Raw genomic sequence first — 23,382 nt, forward strand, 5'->3', positions numbered from 1 at the left:
GGTGTACTAATATGACATTTTTAATTTGGCCGAAAACAGCATACGCTTGCTCATTAAGCAGATAGTAAGAAAGATGTACTAATATGACATTTTGTAATAACACCCTTAAGTTCACTGAGGGGAAGGATAGAGCCTGGAAGCGATGTCATGGCACTGAAGGCCTCTAGCAATTATACCGTATTTACAACATTAAACGGGAAGGACGATTTGACGGTAAATTCATTGTCATAATGACTACTATGCCGTGCCCGCATTACGGTTACATGTTACAAAAGAGTACTAAACACAGGTACAAGGATAATACTGCAGCAAAATGGCAGGGACTTAGGAGAGACATGCCTTGACTTTGTTCGCCCTACATATAAGTACAGGCACTGTAAGATTGCCAGATGTCTTTCTCTGTCCTTGTACTTACCCAAATAACGTTTGAGGAAGCACTATTCATTCCTTATAGCACTACTCTTCCCATTGCAGGATGGTAGAGCGCTTTTGAGTAACATGCACATTATACATGTTCAATACATTGCGTAAGTGGGTAATAACAGCAGTATACATAGTGTTTCATGTGACGGCGAGGGTCACAAGGTACAGGAGTCCAATATCCTTCATAGACCACGGTGGTACGTTAGAAGGATTCTAGTTTTATGAGCTGCAAGTAACAAGCTATAACAAATACTAATCAGTCATCTGCATGATACATGATGGCTTTCCACTGCAGGCATTATACCCATCTCTTTTGGTTCCTGGGACCAATCTCAACGGTCTTCCATTAGCATCCAATAAAATATTGCAAATAACATGCATAAGGCAACAGAGAAGCAGGGACCAAGCGAGGATGTGCGGCTCCTCTGGTAGATATTGACAGGTAATGCCAAACAGCTTAATTCAAACTGCAGGGTTCACAAGAGGTGGAGGGCCCTGGGCCAGGTACACTATTAAGCGGGCGCCCTGAGTCAGTGAGTTATGGGTTATTCAGGTCCCAAGGTGGCAAGATCAATGTTGTGGTAACTAGTCCTGTGAGAGTGAGACCTGCCCTTGTAGCATAATCATGTGCATGCAGGTTCAGATGGGCCGTTACCATGCGATAACCGGGTATCCATTATGTAATAAAGCACTTTGAGGCTCAAACAAGAACAGCACCCTGCGTACAAAGGTGTCTTTTTTACCTAAGGGCGTGGCCTAAGAACAGTATCTACGCAATACCCATTAGAGGTGCGGCTTAGGTAACTAAGGGCTTGTCTACGCAATCCTCATTAGAGGTGCGGCTTATGTAACTAAGGGCGTGTCCTAAGAACGGTTTTAAGAAATCTCCATAAGGGTGTGGCGAAGGGGACTATGATAGAGGTGCACGAAACAGCGTCAGAAAGTAGCTAGGTGGGTGGGGCGCTCTGTCATCGACGGGGGCCTCCTCCAGAGCTGTGGCGGAGTACAGGGCGATCTGGAAGCAGATGGACAGTAGGGGTACCTCTGCGGCAGAAGGATACAGTCTAAATACCTCTGCCTGGCACAGTAAGGGTGCCTGAGCCAAGAACCTGGAGCCGAGGGGGTTCCAGGAAACAGCGTCGGCGCCCCGTTAGTCCTTCGGGCGGTCGGGGGGCCTGAACCGACCGGGGGTGTGCCTCATTGCTCCGCCCTGACAGGGGGGGCGGGAGTATAACGAAATAAAATGGTAATTTACTGCACCGTCAGAGCATCGACTCGCCGTGCAAGATGGCTCCTTAGGCATGCGGGTCAGCGAGGGGCTGCCGCATTGGATCGCCTGTAAGATGACCCACCTTATCAGCTACCTGTTGTACGAAATAAACCTGCAACAGTGCTTTCCCACAAATATGTCTCGTGAGTTTTCCTTGGTATATAAGTATTAATGTGCGCAGAGCGGAGCGAGCGCTGGCGGTGTGGGCACTATGCCGCTGACCGTGCGACACGCAGGGGAGCATGGGCGGCAGCGCCCTAGTCCCACACGGCGGGCGAGCAGAGCTTGCAGCGCGTCAACCCCTTTGAGCCGCCCTCCTCGCCAACAGCCAATAGGGAGGGCTCACCTGGGAAAGGGGGCGTGCCTTTGAGTATAAAACAGGCCCAGCAACTATGCTCGGCCTCTTTTTCCCGCGCCTGGTTCCCCCGGCTCTGCGCTGATCCCACCCTGAACCCTGACCCAGCTGCAGAGCGGCGGGAGAAAGTTGTGAATTTGTTAATGGTCATGTTTTGTGTTGCAGGCGGAGTCACAGGGCGATCTGGAAGCAGATGGACAGTAGGGGTCCCTCTGCGGCAGAAGGATACAGTCTAAATACCTCTGCCTGGCACAGTAAGGGTGCCTGAGCCAAGAACCTGGAGCCGAGGGGGTTCCAGGAAACAGCGTCGGCGCCCCGTTAGTCCTTCGGGCGGTCGGGGGGCCTGAACCGACCGGGGGTGTGCCTCATTGCTCCGCCCTGACAGGGGGGGCGGGAGTATAACGAAATAAAATGGTAATTTACTGCACCGTCAGAGCATCGACTCGCCGTGCAAGATGGCTCCTTAGGCATGCAGGTCAGCGAGGGGCTGCCGCATTGGATCGCCTGTAAGATGACCCACCTTATCAGCTACCTGTTGTACGAAATAAACCTGCAACAGTGCTTTCCCACAAATATGTCTCGTGAGTTTTCCTTGGTATATAAGTATTAATGTGCGCAGAGCGGAGCGAGCGCTGGCGGTGTGGGCACTAGTGCCCTATGCTTACAGTACTTGTTCAAACTTCAGGCCCTTCACCAGACGTGTCCCATCTAGGGCAAACTACAACAATGCACTTCAAAGGGCATCAAAGAACCTGAGGTAAATTTGTCAGAGATATGACCCACTACATATAAAGGATAATAAAAACTGAATAACAACTTACTGGGAAACCAGAAAGTGTTTTCAGCGTTGCAAACCACAGTAAAGCGCTCTACAAATACAACTACAAAAAAAGTGTTTTATGTCACAGATATCTTGGTTACTTTATGCCTATGTATACACATGACACCCTGATTCACCTCAAAGTATACACACAACCTTGGATCCATCAGCACTGCTTAACACACATGTAAAATACACCAGAGCGGGCTCTATCTCAGTGCCACCAACACAGAATTGTTGTTGCATAGATCAGTGGCGCTTCCTTGCTCTCATATGACCCTCTAAAGACCCTCACACATTTTGGAATTTTGTGTGGATATTGTTGTGTGTTTTTATTCGATAACCCTCTCTATGTCAGAATATGAAACATCACAATATCATGCTACCACAATTTGTACCCAGAGTATTTACTACCAAAAATATATTGGTAGTAAATATACCTAGGTAAGTATAAATGTAATATTCTTAACTCCATATGTATGCTTGGAGTCGAGTATAGTAAACCTCTACTTACATATATGCTCACCTTTACGATATTTTGGTAGTCGATAATCTGGCTACCATATTTAGGTAGCACAATATTCCAAATTCGATATTCTGGTAGTACAGCCGCCCTGGGAAATATATGTATTGTCCAGTAAGTACTTGTAGGGGAACTGGAGTCAGTACCATCATTTAAAGGTTATAACACTGGGAGCTATGGAGTGGGAATAGATATCCAGGGCCGGACTGAGAACCAAAACCGGCCCTGGCAAGTGCTCGGCCGGCCCCCTGGGGGTGCGACCGAGCTCTTTGCCGGGGCCGGTTTTCCGCCGATTTTGTTACAGGGCTGATTTTGCAGCTATGCGGCAAAAACGGCCGTGCAACAAAAACGGCCCCCAGGGCCCAAAACCGGCCCCCACCCTTGCGGCGCACCGGGGGATTGCCCGGTGCCCGCAATGGCCAGTCCGGGCCTGTAGATATCTTATAGATGTGTAGCCTCAAACAGACCAAAATTGAAATGTTCCACTTGGACCAAAACATTAGTCGAAGCCAAATGTTAAATCAATACCGATTCTCGAATATAAAAGTAAAAAAAATCACTTTATTCAGACATATGCCTTTTACAAAAGGAATTCAAATATTTGTTGAGGAGAATTTGTTGATTCCGGTCTTTAATTGTGCAAGTTGCACTGGAGACGGGAAGAGGAATGCAAAGCATGTAAACATCCACGAGTCTGCTCTATAAATGGTTGTTTATCTGGAACTAGTTCTTAACACAAAAAAACACTTTTAGGCTCTGTGCTTGTCTTCGGCCGAGTAAGTGACCAAGGGCCCGATGTAGGTAGCCAAATACCGGTCGGTAACGGCCGAATTTGGCCGTTACCGACCAGTATTTGGTGATTGAGATGTAGGGGCAATTATTTTACAGAATCGGTAAATTTACCGATTCTGTAAAATACCGAATCGGTATGATTCGGTATTTAAGAGTTGGTAAATCGGAATTACCTACATCGGGCCCCAAATGTTTGTTATTCGGACAAATACTTCGGACGTGGTCCTCGGTGCCTGGTGTTATCATTAAATGGCAGTGAGGCCACATGTTCTTGTACAGAGATCTTTCAAGTGATGCAGCCAGCGTCTTACACTGGGCGGCTGTGACAAGTCTGTGTTCCTGATACCACCTCCTTATGCTGCGCCAGTATTGGGACTCGAGTCATGCAGAAAGCACAGCAAAACTTGAAATAAAATAACCTGCTCTGTTGGTGCATTTGGGGGCCGGAGTTACAGCTGTTTAGGTTTCATTGCTGCAGGGGGAAGGGGGAATTAATCATCTTCTGGCCTGACAGTGTAATGTGCAAGTCATTTTGTATGTTGCCAGTAGACTAAACAAGCATTGGCAAAGCTAATAGACCTGGCATTCCCTCCACCCAGGCTTTTGACTTTGTCAATGAGTGTTAGGGCTTGCCTAAGGCAGCGCTTGTGCGGTCTCTTGCAAGATACCTTGTCACTCTCATTTGCTTACTTCTTATTGGTCAGCTTCCATAGGCTTCCTCCTAGTTTGTGTGTTTGGCCTTCCCCTGGAGCATGGACGAATTACTTGTGCCCTTCCACTGCTCACTTTCTTGGTCTGACCCAATCCCCCATGCCGTGTGGTGTAGGTGGTGGAAACAAATGTAATTTGCAGAATAACAGACCAATAGATGTAGTGGGCTTGCTGAAATTCCCTGTAAGTAACTACTTTATTTGCACTCTTTAAGTAAATTCAAAAGGGCCTGACTAATGCCAGATCTAAAAAGCATTGGCAAAGCCAACAGTTCTCACATTTTAGACCCATTGCAGTTTAATGGATGCAATGCAACGTCAAACAAAAAAAGTTCAATGATGTATCCACTGTTGCCGGTCACATTATTCTGTAGGCAAGTGCATGCATCACCAAATATGTGCACCTATAGAAGGATTCAAGCAATGTTTTCTTTTTTTTCCCACTGTTACTGTTCAAAGATAGCGAGCACCACTTACACCGTTAAGTAAATAAAGTATATATATATATAGGGTATTTGACAAGGAATGAAATACACACAGGAGAGAGGTATAAAACCCAAGCACTCTCACAGAGTGCTTAAAAAAAGAAACCAGTAGTTCCCTGAAAGTGAGCAGTGGAAGAGGAAGTGGAATATTAGAAGTCCGCAATAGAAAAGAATGGTAAAAGAGCTATGGTCAACAGGATGAACAAATACACAATGGACAATGCAAGCCACCAATCAATGCTAAGCAATGGACAGGCTTTAAGCCCATTGCAAGTTTTGGTATGCCCACAATAGGCCTTTCTTAATCAAACAAGACCTAAAAAGGATGCATCAAAATAAAGGAGCTGTCTTAAAATTATGATTACTACTCATGTGTGGATGTTTAGGGGAATGGATTGTGATAATCAGCACGTGTGCTACTGTCTACCCTTTGTGTATGTGGTCATGAGTGTATCCGTTACTTGTAGATCCAGCTGGAGATGGGTACTTGGAAACAGAGACTGAATGGCCTTACCTTCCCTCTAGACCCAAGTCTGCAATACATAAACAATGGGTTTCTAGTTGCACAGAGGTCCCCTGCCTCAACCTAATGGTGTCCAGCACAGGTCACAGAAAGACTAGATTCATGCCAGACTTACACCATAACCACTGTGTAAATAAGTTCCAAGTACATTAAATGTTTAACGATGTATCATACATGTCAACATTTCAGGACAGGAAAGTTGGAGATTTTGAGAGAACCCCCCCCCCCCCCCAAAAAAAAAAATCAGAGGAATGAATTTTCCCTATTGTATGTTATTGGAACAAAGGCAGTTAAAATAAATCTATTTTTGGCTTAAAAAATTGTGGGTCTCTCACCTGAATCAGGTCCTTTGGCATGTATGCTTTAGAAAAACAGGTACTGGCATTACACTACTCAGTTCGACTGATATTATCAAGTTCAAAAGTATTAATATCTGAGACAGCCAAATGGGATTGGAATCCGTGATCTATAGGAAGGAAAGATCTCTGAGGTCCGTGTATTGATGCATTGAGCGATCTAACTGGGCACTGCTAAATTCTACAGTTGGTAGGCACGGCACACCAGAATTTTTATAATAAAGTACATAAAAATGATCAAGGTCTATGTTTGTGAGCGGCCTTCAGACAACCAGAACCCTTCCAGTAGGGTGAATGCCCTAATGGCACATCTCGGCATGAGAATACATATTTATCTCCCCTGGTCTGGTGCTATTTTTTGGGAAATCTAGAACTCCTGATCAAAGAATCAGTGAGTTGTAAAGCACAGCAAATCACCCATGAGGGTCTCAAGGTGCTGGAGTTGCTAGCTGCTCATGGAGATCTGTTCATTCAAACAGGCAGGTCTTGAGTCTTTTCCTGAATTGCTGGAGCGATGAGGCAGTCCTGAGGTGTAGGTGAATGTCGTTCCAAACTTGGTGATCAGGTGTGAGAAGGAGCGGCCTTTGCTCTTGCCTCCATGGATCCGCGGGGTGTCTGTGAGGAAAAAGAAGGTGGATCACAGTGTCTGGTTAGTGGAACGTCAGTCATTTGTTGATCTATGCTGGTCCTTCGTTGTGCAGTGCTTTGTACGCGTGGGTCAACATCTTGAACTGGCATCTCTTCTGGATCGGGAGCCAGTGTAGCTTCTTAAGGTGGGGTGTTATGTGGTATTGTCAGGGGAGTTCGAGGATGAGTGTAGCCGGTGAATTCTGCATAATCTGTAGTCTCTTCAGGAGGCTTGTGGTGATTCCTTGGCATCTTTCGCAAGACATTTGTCTCTCAACAACCACCAGCCCCTCAAAGATGTTCACTATGACAGATGGCATTAACTTACTTGCTCAGTTGCATGGGGCAGTTCTAAGTCCAGGCCCATCTCGTGAATGCATGCACGACCTAGCGTTGGATAGCTTCTTTATAATAACTGGAAGCTGGCAGTGCTGCAGAGTTCACTCGGGGATGTTCCCACACATGGATTTAATTTGTGAAGTGGTCACCGATCGAATATTTAATTTGTTTCATTTGTAATTGTAACTTACTTTTGCAAAGCAACACACATCTGAGTTCCCTAAGTGCAAAAGAATACAATGTGCAGAAATAAAAACTAAAGTCTATGAAAGAAGAGGGCCCCTGCCTTACAAGGATGAACACTGGCAAGGAATATAATTTTTAGAAAAGGAAGCTCGGCATTGGGTTCTATGCATTATTCTTAGAAATATCAAATTAACGTTAACCTATGACACTATATAAGAATACCATGATATGTTTCTCCTTTATATTCTTTTTATTTTCATCTCAGTGTTTCATGAGCATTCTGTCAGACACTTTTTTTTGTATATTTTATGTAGACTTTTTTTCCCCTAATATAAATATTTAATTCACAATTTATTATACACAGTATACCAATAGATACAAGTTAATATCTAGAACCACAATTCCTTTCACTCAACGCTACATAAAAAGTGTCATAGGTTAACGTTAATTTGATATTTCTAAGAATAATGCATAGAACCCGATGCTGTGCTTCCTTTTTCTAAAAACAGAAAGAAAAACTAACCTGTTGTCCAACATTTAATTGATATTGCTGGCGAATCTCTGAATTCACCTGTGTCTGGCTCTTCCTCAGCCCTTCAGGCCTTTCAGAAGCAATGGTGTACCAGGAAGTCATCAGATGTCCACGTGACTGATTCTAGCTCAGCCGCGCAGGCCTCTAAGGAACACTGTGGGTGGGTCCACCTCTATGGCTTTATCATTCTTGCAGATCAGCAGCCGGAATTTATTCAGTTATTTACCCCTGTTGTACTGATGGCAGCCAGGAGTTTATCTGAATTTCAATTTAATTCCCACACAGGCCACATTTGGAAAGGGGATTCAAGGTAAAATTAGTTGGGGACGGTTGAAGATTTGGTTTGTATTGATCAATATCAGGTAGATTGGAGTCTTCAGCCAATAATGTTTATCTGGAGAAGCTTTGGAAATAATTATCAAGTGTGTATAGAGCTCACAGTGTTTACTAATAATCTAGGCACTGCATGACACCCTCAAGAAGAATGAGATAGGCCTGGGAAAATGGAGAGAAGAGGAAAATAAGAAGAGGATTGAAATATAGGTTAGGGTGAAGGCGGACAGAGTCTATGCTAGTGGGAAGAAGCAGAGACGAAGGGTCCGATCTGGAGAGAGAGAAGATGGTGGTGTGAGGGAAAGACAAGAGGCCTCTAGTTGACAGACAAGCAGAAGAGAATGGGAAAGGAGCCTTTCACGGATCAACAAGCAGAAGGTAAGGAGGCAAAACAGACTAGAGAGACAATATTGGGGTGTAAATAAAATACACGCAGTCTCTAGTGGGCTGACAAGCAGAAGACAAGAGAGAATGCGATGGAGAGCGAAGGGAGGAGCGAAGTAAAGTCATGATGGTCAAGGGTCAGAAGCAGCAGAAACAGAGCCTGTGATGAAGAGAGACGGATAAAATCAGAAAGAAAGATATGGAGACTGTGGAAGCAAGCCATGGATAGGGGAGAAGTAGCTAGAGATAGAGACACATGAGCAAAGAGTCAGAGGAAGAGCCGAATAGACACCTATAATGCAAGTGCGAGAGAGAAGCCGTGATGGTTGGAGGAACAGAACAAGGGAAGACAGAGACTGATGGATCGAGAAGGAGAGAAAAGGAAAGACATGGAGAGCCAGAAAAAGAGCATGAGGTGGCTAATGGAGTCAGAAGACTCAAGGATGCAAGGAGACGGGAAACATCCTTCACAACGCAACTTTTACCACGCAGTGCCTTTACGATGCAACTTTTACAACGCAAACAATTACAACGCATTGCGCTGGGGGGCGCTCTAGGATAGGGAATAGGTTTAATGTACTATCCAACAGCTTCCCTACTATCCACGGGGACTGGAGTTGGAATAGTAAATTAAACTATTCACTATCCAGCGCCCCAAAGCGCTATGCCTTGTAATGGTATGCGTTGTAAAACTTGCGATGTAAAAGCATGCGTGGTAAAAGCATGCGTTGTAATGTCATACATCCAAGAAGATGTCATGCTGTGATGGTGAGAGGGGGACAGAGTATCCAGGAGAGACAAGGGAACACAATGGTGTGATGTGGGTCACAGAAAGTGGGCAGCCATGTAGTCTGTGATGGAAAGACCAGGATGAGACAGGTATGAGAAAGAGAACAAGGTATGGAGAGATCCAGGATCAAAGGAAAGGCTTAGAGTCCATGACGGAAACAAGCATTGGCAAAGTCAATGGGGCTGAAGTTAGCTGTCAGACTTTGGGCTTTGTTGGTGCTTGTTTTTTTTATCTAGTGTTTTTGTTTGGGGGAAGATACTGGGCTTTGTCCATCTAAAACAACAAAATATGATTTGGTTCCGAAAAGCACACTTTGCCACAATAGACCCTGGCACTTAAGGGAACTACTTTATGTTTGGATATGTTCCTCATGAAAGGGAAAATGCCGTCCCTAAAAAAAAAGTCTCTGGAGCGGGCTGACCCCCTGCTCAATGCTATAGTAAGCAGATTTAAAACGTGAATGCCCATAACAAATCTATAGATGAAAAGGGCTGGATGAAAACCCCTATGCGTGTGCGCATTATATATATATATATATATGTATCATTTTAATAAAATCAACAGATGGCAAATTCTAGACTTTGAAAGTGTGAGGAGTTGAGAGAGCTGAAGGTAGACGCAGGGGTGAGGGGGGGGGTTCTTGGCCTGAGAGCTCCAGGCGGGCCCCGGACCATTGGGGCCTCCCTGCGTGTACTTTGCAAGGGGCCCCCTCAAGTTTCGTTACACCACTGGCATAACATTACTCTTTGTTGGTAGTGAAGGGTGTGAGAGGAGCTTTATGGATCCGGTGGTTTGAAAATAAAACGCTGCCTGTGGTGAATGGACAGAGCAGGCAGGAAAGAAGAGACTGTGACAACAGGGGTGCGAGGAGGCACCAGACTGTAAGGAGTGCGTCTAGCTATGGTGAGCCGGAGCTTGTGGTTGTGAAGGCTACTAATAAAGCACTGCCCACTTCCTAGCGCCTTGAAGAGGAGGCTGGGTTTACATAGATTACTTGCCATTTTGGAGCAGACCTATACACCAGGAGGGCTCGCGCGATCGGAGCTGGTCACCGCAGATAGATAACGCGTCTACTCACCGAGTGCAGTTTCCCGGGGCCGGCCTGTGTGCGGTAATGCTGCCCCGTGGAGCACGGCAGCGCGATGCCCGCTGCTGTCCGGAGGCCGGGAGAGCTGTCAGATGCGGGAGCGCACGGGCCCTGCTGGGGACACACGGATGTCTCTGGTGAGAGCACGCTGTGTCTTCCGGGTGGTGAGGAGCGTGCCACACTCTCCGTCCCTGCCCCTCCGGTTATAGACACCCTCTGTCACTCCTGCTGCCTGCAGACCAGAAGATGCGAGTGCCTGCGCCTCGTCTCCCTCTCCGCACGCCGTTGGCGCTTTAGCTGACTCTGGATGTCATTGGAGCGGAGCGGACTCGCCTTCCACCCCCTCTCACGCCTCTCTCTCCCCCTCTCCCGCCCCGTACACACCCCTCACTCCTTCCCCACCCCTTCTCACCTTGCAGTCAAGTTTCTCCTCTCATCCCCGGAGCTGTCACAACCCTCCCCGGCGGCCCGAACTTCCCCTCGCTTCTCAAGTCCTCCTTCTTGATGTTTTAACTGCTGCGCCCTCACAAGCCTCGCCCCGCTCTAGAGCGCTTCCGGGAACCTCAATGTTGGAAATAATAAAGTGTCCAAATCCTTTCTTTTGGACTTTACAACTCAAATGTTTTCTCTGCAGCAGTGACCTTGATGAACACAGGTACTGGCATTGCAGATACACAGGACGCAGGGAGCTGTCGCAGGGAAAGGTAAACAGTAGTGAGAGCTGCTGTTTATCTCCGCAGGGTGTGCCTGCTTCATGTGGGTGTGGGTTTCGGTTTGTCCGGGGCTGCCCTGGTGCAAGGCTCCCTAGCCCCGCCTGTGGGCGCCATTCACGTAAACAAACAGACGGGCAATTTATAAGAACATTGTTTCCCTGGACTAACTCTGCTCATTGCTATCACGAGAAAACACATACCTTAAGAATACGAATGTGTGGTGGAACGTAAATAATTAAGATTCGCCTCCACGTCCACGGTGCAGCAAATTGTGAGACAGTTGACCCGGAATCCAGGTATGGGAAAGGAGGCGTGGCTATGCAAATGCTCACATCTTGAACTCCACTCTTCACTACTATGGATTGAGGCGACATGTTGGAATTGTGCCTCTCAGTCACGCTAGAAATAGTGCGCCGCTCTTTGAAAACGTATTGATCCATAACCTTTATTCTGTCTTCCTTGGAATATAAAGCTGTGACCTCAAAGCTGGGCACAGATGTATGCCATAAACGCATGAATCCGCTGAGTGTTCTTCTTAACTGCCAAGGTTTCAGATTCCTTGTGTGTGACATTTTCATGATTTCAGTGTAATTATGAGTGACATTCAACGACTATGAGTGACACTTTAGCACGAGCAAAACCAAGCAATGAAGACAAGGGAAACATACATATTAGTAATTACACCCATTGAGCCACGAGAAACATTAAGAAGATCTTAAAATTGCTGCAAAGCACCTGTAAGGGCAGTGCCATTGTAACATGATCATGCTGTTAAACAAATCTGTCACCATGATATTAAACATTAAACAAGTCCTTCGGAGTCAACACTTTATTAAAGTTCTGTGCGCAAATGCAGACACCCAGTTAAATACCAAAGATAATACTTCATGGATGCAACAGATGTGCACATCAGGGCCGGATTTAGGACAGTGCGACTGGTGCAGCGGTACTGGGCGCTGACCTCAGTGGGAGCACTGTGTTTACCAATAACTTATGATTGGATAGACAAGGGGCACTTTGCCCGGTGATAGTGCGAGAATCCGAGGAGGCAGTTATAGGGTGTGGGGGCACCAAAAATGATTGTCGCACTGGGCACCACCACCGCTAAAGCCGGCCCTAGTGCACATCATGTGTGTTGTGTGTGTGGTGGGTCTAGGATGGCTGTGCCTATAATTTTAATGCTGCAACAATAGCAAGGTGAACATCACACACCATGATTAGTTTCACTCTGAGGAAAATGCCCCTGAGTTCTTTATTTAAACCTTCAGTACCTGCGTCACAGGTTTTGACTATCGGGACTCAAGTAGGAGGTAAAAAAATGTAAAAGAGAGTGACAAAATAGAAAAAAGGGAGAAAAAAACAGATTTCACCATTAGAAACAATGGTGAAATATTTTCCACTTCGTTGGGACAATACAACATTCTTCCATCGAGAGGACCTCGCAGGATGGGTCGGAGATGGTATCTTTCAGTCCCTTGACGACTGACATAATTTCTCCTCTCGTCTGAAGTATCGGTCACTGGTAACATGCTGAGGCCAGAGGGACCAGGTGAACGCCTTTCTGGAAGACAACTTCTGCCACCCTCAGAGAGCGAAGGCACCACCCTGAGCAGCGTGGACGGAACAGACCAAACAGACGGCAACCGCTCTTCTTCAGTAGACTCTTCTACTTCCGACCGAAACACCAGAGTTGATTATGGAACAGTTCACAGGAGTTTGGTACTGCTTGAAAAACGAAACATTTTTATAGTGATGGTCTCTCCTGCCTATTGGGCTGTGATCATGGTTCCCTTCACAGCTTGCACCCTCCAGGGACGGAGCTCAAAAGGAAGCGCACATTTTCCTCGGGAGTGTTCATTCTTTACTACCACCTGGTCACCAACATCAATGGAACTCGGTCTAGCTCTGCGAGTTCGGAACATGTGTTTGTTTCTTGGTCAACGCTTCTGTAACTCATTGGCAGCTGGTGACATTTGAAAGTGGTGGGGGCGTAAAAGTTGAGACACTATTAAACTATTCCGTGGAACACTATTAACTAATTGAAAAATATTCTAATAACCGGTTCGGCAGGACTTTATTTGCATATTCTGTGAGACACTATTAACTACTTTTCTCAGACACTGTCACCCAGTTTCTTGAGCCACTTAGGGCCCAATTCCGATCCCGCCCGGAAAGCCCTCTGTACAGATCGGATCAGAAGGGCTTTCCGTACGAAACATGCTCCGGGCGTTCGAGCGAGCGAGTACGATGTGTCCTTAAGCGTACAGACTCGATTCACTCAGAATTCCATTGAAGTCTATGGGAGCCTGTGTACAGACGGGTACACAGGCTCCCATTGCAGAAAATGGGTGGGTGGGGAAAAGCTTACACCTTGTGGCAGGTGCCCACCACACTGTGCATGCTTGGATCAGGGGGACCCATGGGCACCCTACTGTGACCGATTCGGAGGGCCCCTGGTGAAGGGGGCCTGCTACGGCCCCCTGAAGTACGCTTTCCGTAGCTTTTTTGAGTCAGAGGCTCCAACACGATCCGGCTGATCCACACGTGCATCGTACTTGGTCGCTCGCACATCGGACTAATTGCGCTGCATGAGCCAACCATGTTGTAGTCGTCCGAAGGGCTTCGCTGACGTGTACGAACCGCTCGGAGCATGAGGCAATATTCACATTGTACTTGCTCGCATGTACAGCGGTAGAGTTGTTCGGAAACCGGGGCTACAAATTGGACTCGCTCGCTACGTCTCCCGTTCGGAGCCCTTCCGAGTGCAATTGGAATCAGGCCCTAAGTTGTAATCAGTTCGATTGAATCTATTAAACAGTTAATTGAGACACCATTAACCAATTTCTTGAGGCACTATTAACCAGTTTCTTGAGAATCACTATTAAGCAGTAGTATCAATTAACCAGTTCCCTGTGAGACTATTAATCAGATTCACGAGGTACAATTAACCAGCAGAATGAGACAACATTAGCCAGTTCAGTGTTAACTGGTTCCCTGAGACTGTATTAAACATCGCCATGGCACACTTGAACAAGTTTCAGTGACACTGATGACCAGCTCTATAAAATATTATTAACCAGCTCCATGAGATATTATTAAAGAGCTCTATGAGACAGTGTTCACCAGTTCCATGATGCAACTGAAATCAACCAAACTGATTTGAAATTCTAGTCCACCGGTTGCAAATGTCTTTTGGTAGAGTCCAATTGTAAGACATGGTGTTTTGACAACAGGCTATATATATCCTTAAGAAAAACAAAGGAATGCCAATAGGTACTTGTGTCTGGTTCCTAGATGCAAGTGGGCAGTTTTTCCATATCAGTTATTTAGATGTCCAAAATTCCATATATGCTACCAAGTTGATCATACCAATGGAAACCATGTGTAACTCGAATTTCCTCCAAGGATCTCTATCTTATGATCAGAGGTTTGGTGTCGATAATATAAATGTTAAAAATAGCCTTTAGGTAAGCAACTCTCTAAGCTAGAATGGGTAGGGACAAATGTGCCTTCTGCACTCTGAGCAGAACACAGAGCAGGCAGGCCAAGATTGACTTTTTGCTGCAAGGCAGGCAGGTGACTGAACACCTGGAGACAGCCACAGCCTATGTCAGACAGGCAGAGACTGCTGACACAGGCAGGTGACTGCACTCCTGGAGACGGGCACACACTGCTATAAGCTAGAGGCAGGCCGGGATTGACGCAGCTATGAGACAGGCAGGTGACTGCACTCCTGGAGGTGGACACACTCAGACCAACAAGTTACAGGCTAAACCCATGTGAGATAGGCCAAGACAACTAGGGTCCTGTAGATGGACACACACTGAGAAAATGAAGAGATACACGCAAGCTGTGTACCGCAGAGAAAGACATTGGTTGTGCAGAAACAGACGAAGTGCAGCACAGCAAGAGACAGACAGGCTCTACACTGCAGTGACAGACACAAGATGAACACTGTAGCAAGAGACAGACACAGGCTACAGTCTGCAGAGTCAGACAGATAAACACTGCAACGAGAGATAGACATAAGATGTGCACCACAGCAACAGACAGTCCCAGTCACATCACAGTTAGTCACAGCACTTCTAAAGGTGTGCACTTCAGAGAGAGACATAGGATGGAGAGTAAAGCAAGACAAAGAAGTGCCCTACCAAAAGAGACAGACACAGGCTGTACACTGCAGGGAAAGACACAGGATGAGCACTACAGCAAGACACACCAGCTAGACACAGTACACGAACAGACACAGACAGAGGATGAGAATTACAGCAAGAGGCAGACATAGGTCTTATGCTGCAGGGACAGACACTGGATATTGAGAGAGATGTAGTAAGTGCTGCACAAGAGACAAGTACTGGCTGCCACGCTACAGAAAGGCAGGGGGTGAACACTAGAAGAAGACACAGGTATAGGATGTGCACTGCCGAAAGAGAAAAACGCAGGCTGTGCATGAGACGAAACAGAGGTTCGAGAGAAGAAAAAAAGCACTATGTGCTGTTCGAGTCTGTGATGTGATTCTGGGCAAATCGCTTAACCTGGTGCTAAAAAATAGCTGAAATCTCTAATGTACCAGGAGCCTCATGTACTCACAGCTTAAAGAGAACATAGGTGCCAAACTGTATTCTTTTGGGCCTGTGTTGCAACGAACAAGATGAGATAGGTGCCCACAGAGAAAGAGCTCAGGCTCAGCTTCGGCTGCGTAAGTAATGTTTCCAAAAGGGAAAGAACGACACACGAGGAATGAAAAGAGAATCCAGCTGCACCCCTCCTATAGCCTGCCCCCTCTCGTGATTACTTTAAATTGTTACCTCCCATTACCTCGTTCTCATCCTCAGCCTGCTCCCCGCCCACTGCCATTGAAATGAATGGAGTTCTGTGAACTCCTCACAGGGCCATTGTGTAAGCGCCCGAAATCCAACCTTATCCCGTGCATTGTAAATCGGCACACCCTCTGCCCTGATGTCACAGCTGTAGCTTGTGCCTGCAGGTTGAAGAATACCTTGCCCAGCAGGCACTCGCACAGCAGGACATCTGCAAAGCTCATCACAGCTTCCCATAAAAAATAAGAGAGCAACAAGTAGTAGTTTTTTTTAAGCTGTGTGGCGGTTCTTTTATTTCTCTTTTTGCCTCTCCCCTCAGGGTGGTAGTGGCAGGGCAACACCCAGTTTGCCCATTAACACCAGCCGCCCCTGCAGTAACTTGTAGGCAACCTTTTCCTGCAGTCCTGACACACTTTCCATGTGAGGATAAACATTACCCACTGTGCGATTAATGCACAAAGAGCTTGGACTGACCTGAGTTGTGGAGTGGGAAGTCTGCCGACATTCCCTCAGAAAAGCATAGAGGGTACAGTCCACATTCTGTCCATTGGCCAACCCAATTCTGAGAACCTTATTAACAGTGTGCATAAAGCTTCTGATGGTGAGGGAGGGGGGATCACTAGAGTTATCTATCACCAGGATTGTGCTGTGCTTGGCTGCTTCCTCACGATGTTATTTATTTGCCTGCTAGTCTGTTTGTTCCTCATGTGTCTGTACATTTCTGGATAATACCTACGTTCCTAAGTGCCATTATGAGGTGTCGAACTGTATACATGCGTTGTAGCGAAGCCAATTGGGTGTTTTTGTATATGTTACATAAACTGAAAAATAAAGTTTAAAAAAAAGAGTGTGCTTAAAGCGATCCGCCTCTCTTTTGGCATGGGGCCACCGTGGTGTAATTTTCTGGTGGCGAACACCTCAGGATTATAGGTACTCCATTACCTCATGACTAGAGAAAGGAGGGCCATTGTCGGTATGTAGGTCTTTGAGGATTCTATGAGTGGCCATAATCTTTCCAAGACGAGGTATGGTCTGATTTGCGGTGGTGGATTCCATTATCTCCACCTTGGGATAATTTGAAAAATCATCAACGACCACCAGCATGTGTCCGCCATCTGGGAGGCTACCAAAGTCTGCACTGGCTCTCTGCCAAGGAAATGGCTGGATGTCTTCAGTGATGGCAGGTGCCAGCGGATCCACAGGCCCAGTTGCTTGACATAGAGAGCACTGATGAAGCCGCCTGCTCTACCAGGGCATCCAGGCTGGGAAACCATACCTCACACTTCAATTGAGACTTCATCTTGACAACCCCATGATGAGCCAGATGGGCAAGATCAACCACCCGCTGTTGTAATACCCCTTGAATGACAAGCCGTGGCCCTCTCAGGAGGCAACCTTCTGGGGAGACCACCAGTTCATCACGAATGTTGTGCAGGAAGGCCAGTGTCAGTCTGGCGTCGTCCGTGCAATATGAGGTCTTGTCAATCAGGTTCCGCCACTTTCCAGACCGCACAGCCGATTTGCACAACTGGAGGCACTTGTCCATGGAGGTTGTTTCGACGATCTCTTGAGCGAGATAGGGAGTGGCAGAGAGTGCTCAACAATCACTCGAACATTTTCCTCTACTTCTTCTGTGTCAAGCTCCTCGCTCTTCGTAGTGGCCGGGCATGCCTCAATAGATAGTCCGCAGGATTCTGGGTCCCCAGATGGAAGGCCATTAAAAAATGAAATTCCTGTAATTGGACTATCTATTGTTCGATGCAGGGTGGATGCTTGGAGGAGGACCCCATGAGCAATGGGATCAGAGGCTTATGGTCTGTGTGGACCACCTTTGGTTGACCGTAGAGCAGAGGTCTTCAAACTTTTTTACTCTGAGCCCCCCCTAAGCAAAATGTATGGAGGTCGGGCCCCCCTCCAAAACTTTATGGCTAGGATTGGGGGAGAGGGAGGGACATGGCTGCGTGCGGGGAGAGGGGCTTATGAGATGATTTCAGGAATACTTTTTCTATAGCTTATGAACCGCACCACATAGGAAACTTATAAAACAGCAAATGCATCAAATAAAAACAGATATCCCAAACAAACTGCTCCCCATAATTGGGGTGTTGTGAGCCCCTCACACTCTTTGACCCCAATGCAACTATACTTGCTGCACTAATGATAACTGCAGTCCTGAGTAGCAGGCTAGCTCCTCTGCCTCTTTTACCTCTTCCCCACCATGATGGATCATCAATTCCTGGGCCCAAGTCCTTCTGCATCTGCATTTACTCCTTTATGATAACCAGCAGTGGCCACTTACACACTTGGCAGCAGTACCAGCTTCACTAATGTCCCTTTAAAAAAACACTTATATCGTCCCCTTCTTTGGGGTCGCTCTCTAAAGAAGCGGTCTCTGGCCATTTGTAAACCTAAAAATGAGTTTGCATAAAGTGCTCACTATTCTGGGCCTTCTCTTTGACAATATCTATGAATCTCAATCCTTTCCTCTGTCTCATAGACCATTTCTGTGAGGCCCTGAGGATCGAGAGGATTAGGGCTCTGCATCTGAATGCAAGCAACCCTGCTGGCCTTCTACCAGCTACCCCATGGACTCAGCTTTCACACAAAAAACTTCCCCGAATGGTTAATACTGACTTTGACATGCCTGTGCCTGAAATTGAAGTGGGTGGTGGTAGTGCAGAAAGTTAAAAAAGAAACCGGCCTTCTTACCAGCCATTAATTGATTGAGTCACTTAAAGCCAGGGCCACCAGAATTATGAGTTTCTGCATCAGCAGCGCTTTCCACATAATTATCAGTTTACTGCATTTGCTACATAATCTCCAGATTTCAATGACAAAAACTTGATTCTAGCTCAAACGGAACAAAAGTTACTTAAAGCATGACAAAGTGTTCCCTGAGCAGTGGAAGGCCCTGCAAAGACTGGTAATCTTGTAGTTGCTTACTGCTGTATTTGAGTGTTAAACTGGTACTAATGAGGTGAAATATTTCCCCTGACAGCGTTACCGTGAGTTAAAATGACAAAATAATGAAGTAATGCTAACTACAAAATGTGGCGCATTGTGCCGCATAACTTACCTTTTCTTGCTGGATAATTTAGTCAAACCTGCCGCATAATTTTGTTCTTTTCTGCTGAATAATTCCAGTGGATCTGCTTAAAGTTTTATGGTGGCAAAGATCTATTCTTTTTAAGATGTAATGTAACAGAGTTATCAGCTGGGATCTGGAATAGTGTGGACACTTACAAAAATGTCTGCATTAAATACAGGTTGTTTACTTAGTACTAAAAAGTATATTTTGTAAGAACTTGTTTTATCTCAATCACTGCATCATTTTGCAGCAGTCTAGCTAAGAGTATGTAAATACGGTTTTAAAATAATGACTTACATATTCACAGTGCTTTCTGCCACAGGCTGGGACTTCATAGCACTATAAACAGGGCTATTGGAATTATGCGGCAGGAGAAGGCCAAATTATGCAGCATTGTTGACTAAATTCTGCAGCAAGCACAGGCGAATTATGCTGCATATTTTGTGATAGCATTACTGCACTATTTTGCTATTTTTACACTTGTTAACATTGTCCTGGCCTTTATTGCCCCTCATAAGTACCACATTAACACCCACATATAGCAATAAGCAACAGAAAGGTGACCAGTCAACCTTTAGAAAGGGCCTTCCACTGTGAGGTAACATGTGTTGCTGCATTTTTTAATCTGAAAATTATGCAGCAGACGATTGATTATGTGGCAAATGCGGGAAAACCATAACTATGCGCTGTGAGTGCAGGGTGAGCGTAAAAGTGAAGGGTGAGAATGAGGAATGAGTTGTCTGAATGCAGGGTGAATTTCCAGACACTTGAAGTTAATCAGCATGTTATTGGCGGGACGCAGGGTTTCAGGTATTAGTTAAACTATTGCTATTATGGAATTAATCAGGGAATCAAGGGTGAAAGAAATAAATAATGTGCTGATCCTGCATCAAACTTCCATTCTTATGATTAGGGTTGCCAGCTCATGATTTTGATGTTGCAGACGGCACAAAAATAAACAGTCACCTAAAGCCCTATTTTCAGCACTTATGGGTGCGTACTTCGAAAAGAAAATATAAAGTACTTTTAAATGTGTTCTAGGGCTGCCTGAATGATTCATGACTGAAAATAAAAGGAACAGACAGAAAGTCACATTACAAATGAATACATACTTTTTTTATTTAAGACCCTATTTAGTGTCAAAGCAAGGTCTTTGCAGGCTCTTTAAACATACATGGCTGGCACTTTTTCTATTGGCCATCCTTTTTTGTATTCCTTTTCATGAAATGCATTTTCACACAGCAGTAAGTTTAAAATGCAAATGTAAGGAATAGGCAGAGCACAGGGGGCACTAGAAAAAGAAAAAAACTAAGCTTTGGTAACCAGTTTCCAAATGTATGCAAATGGTCTTTAAAGACCTGTGAAAAACTTTGCTGTGCTGGAGTCTTAATAAGACTCCAGACACTGCCCAGCCGAGCCCCCAGCAGCGCACCCACTGACCTCTGGCCCCACGGCACTCTGAGGCCTTCAGAGTAAATGAAGACAGCATGGAAATGCAGCAAATAAACATCGCTGCACTTCCAGGCGTCTTCATTTACATGTGCTGGCAGAGGCCTTTGCGCCCCCCTGGGAACCCATCCACGCCCCCCCAGGGGGGCGCGCCCCACAGTTTGAAGAACTGTGCCGTAGAGATATAACTGAAGATTTCGGCACCCCCAATGCACCATGATTGCTTCCTTTTCAATTTGAGAGTAATGTTGCTCTGTTTCTGTCAGTGAATGGCTGGCATAAGCCACTGGAGCCCACTCACCATTATACTGTTTCTGAGACCACACAGCCCCTAGGTCAGTAGGGCTGAAGTTAACAGACTGTTCTGATTCTTGTGCAGGATCAAAGTACACCAAGGATGTATCCGCTGACAATGCCAATTTGGTGGCTCGGAAAGCTTTCTCTTGGTCTGGCCCCCAGTTCTAATTGGTGTTGGTTTTGGTCAACTCCCTGAGGGGAGCCGTAAGATCTGTGAGATTTCAGATAAATTGGCCACAATAGATCACCATCCCAAGAAAACGTCTCACACCAGACACTGTGGCGTGGGCCGGAGCAGCCTGGATGTCTTGAACCTTGATAGGATTGGGTGAAACTCCTTCTTGCACTTTTTCTTAGAACAATCATCAGTCGTTTTGCAGTTCCAATGAGATAGTCATATCCCCCCCTAGCCATATCCTTAAAACTTTACACTGCGATTGTATACTTGCGTAAGTTTGTTAAGATAATGCTTTTTTCCCCTTTTTTGTGATTTTAATGCTGTTTTTAATGCCGATTTTACGATGTACATGCTGCTTGTATGGTGGTAAGACCCACCCTTTTATGATTTTTATAAATCAAATAAAAGTATCTTATTCCTTCTTGACAAAAATGATATCTGAAAAATGTAACTCCTTTTGCAGAAAAGTGCACTTTTCCTTTTGACGTGTCAGTCCATTCTCTTGAAGGCATTGGAACATGGCCCTCAGCTGATCAAAATGGTCTTCCAGCGTGGGGGCGTGGACCAGAATATCATCACTAACATGGAGGACACCCTCTAGTCTGCCAAGGATAGTCCTGATGGTGTCCTGAAACACTTCAGAGGCACTAAAGATGCCAAAACCGAGGCGCTTATACCTCCTCAAAGGTAACAAGACATAATATCAAATCAAAAATATAGAATGAACATAATATCAAAGTAAAAATATAGAATGGACAAAATATCGAATGGACACGGGGGCGTGGCCAACAGCATGGCCGGTTAGGACGTGCTACGACGGAGCTCCCTCCGAGCTGCCTCAAGATCCGACACCATACCACACTATACCGTCCCCAAACGGAGGCGGGGAAGCCGCAGAGGACCTGCATCAGCTGAGGGCGAGAGACGTGCACCATACTGCGCCTGGAACGAAGAAATCTTCCCGGAATAGTCCGCTCGTGAGACGGACTGCACAAAGATGGCGGCCGCCAGAGCGCGAGCGAGCCGAGCGGAGTGACAGCGGGAGCTTGGCCCCGCGGCTCGGACCTGTGGAAGGTAGGCGGCGATACTGCGAGCCTTATCCTCCCCTGGACTGGCGCCTGCATCAGCCTCGCATTCCCGGCGGAGAGCAGTCGCCGCAATGCCTACACCAAGATGGCGCCCAACCTAGTGTGGGACCGCCGGAGGCCCTGAGACCCGAGATCCGGCCCCCGAATTTACAGGCACCGGGAATTGAGCGCCCCAATTGATAGGGCGCGGCGGACATCTGAGGGACTCATTGGGAGCCGCCCCTTCATTGCCGGCGGGAATACCCGGGGAACTGAGGACTGGCCCCGCCCACTGCCTTAAGACCCGGCTCCCGGGACAGCGGAATGCGGACGAGCCCCACCGAGGTCTGACACCCTGTGGAGCTGCAGGGTGAGTGCACAGGCGCCACGCTCACCTGGACAAGGTGAGAGAGACCATCGGGGCCCCGGGACCCTCACAAACTAAGGGGCATTCAGACGGGCATACCCCCGTGCTACGGAGGCAGAGGAAGCTGCGAGGGACGCGAAATTTGGCACAAAGACATCAGGGGGTAAACGACCCAATACTCTGCAAAGGCGCAGGTACTTGTGGCCCTAGTGCCGACCGGACTGCCCTGGGGAGCGACTGGGCCGACCTACACCCGTTGCGTGGCGCAGAGGGCCCCTAGACGCCCTTGGCTGGCGGAGTGCAGTGACACGCCGAGGCCCCCCGGTACAGATTGGGAGGAGACGTGAGAGTGGGGAGGCGAACCCCAAAGGCCCATGCGGACGAGGATTTGAGAACTACTCCTGAGGGGATATAAGCCTCCGCCAGCCTGAGAAGCCTGGGAGCAACTTCGGACCATATCCTACCTTCACCTGGGAAAAGGACGGGCTGGGCCACTGCCATTCATCATGGGGAAGAGGGAGACACTACCGAAAGGGCCCAAGCAAGGCCCGATGGACAACTTCGCGGCACCGCGCCAGGTGGTGAATGGACTCCCGGCGACCCCTGGCCCATGCTCTGACACAGACTTACTTAAGGAGGCCATCCAGGCGTCGCGAACCGACATACAGGAGTCCAAGGCGGCATTGGAGACCAAGATTGGCGAGGTGGGCTCGGAAGTGACGCTCCTGCGACAAGATTTTCGGAATCTATCGGACAGGGTTACCAACGCGGAGACACGGATGGGGGAGGCGGAAGCCTCTATCACAACCTTGCAAAGAGACATGGCGGAACTCCAGGCCTCGCATCGCCAACTCCTCTGGAAAGTGGT

The 23,382-nt window shown here is 46.9% G+C and overlaps 1 protein-coding gene across 3 annotated transcripts in view; it reads right to left on the bottom strand.

Moving 5' to 3' along the window:
• The window catches only part of LOC144799014 (death-associated protein kinase 2-like), a 697,832-nt gene extending 686,533 nt beyond the window's left edge, over positions 1-11,299 (bottom strand). For 2 of the 3 annotated variants that reach the window (XM_078670165.1, XM_078670162.1), the window contains exon 1: positions 10,527-11,299. The gene's annotated coding sequence lies outside the window, so the exon portion shown is untranslated. The remainder of the gene's footprint in view (positions 1-10,526) is intronic. The other variant, XM_078670164.1, reaches the window with a different exon arrangement.
• Positions 11,300-23,382: the final 12,083 nt, after the last annotated feature.

The sequence above is a fragment of the Lissotriton helveticus genome, chromosome 12 (assembly GCF_964261635.1).
Source record: "Lissotriton helveticus chromosome 12, aLisHel1.1, whole genome shotgun sequence".
NCBI classification, from domain to species: Eukaryota; Metazoa; Chordata; class Amphibia; order Caudata; family Salamandridae; genus Lissotriton; species Lissotriton helveticus.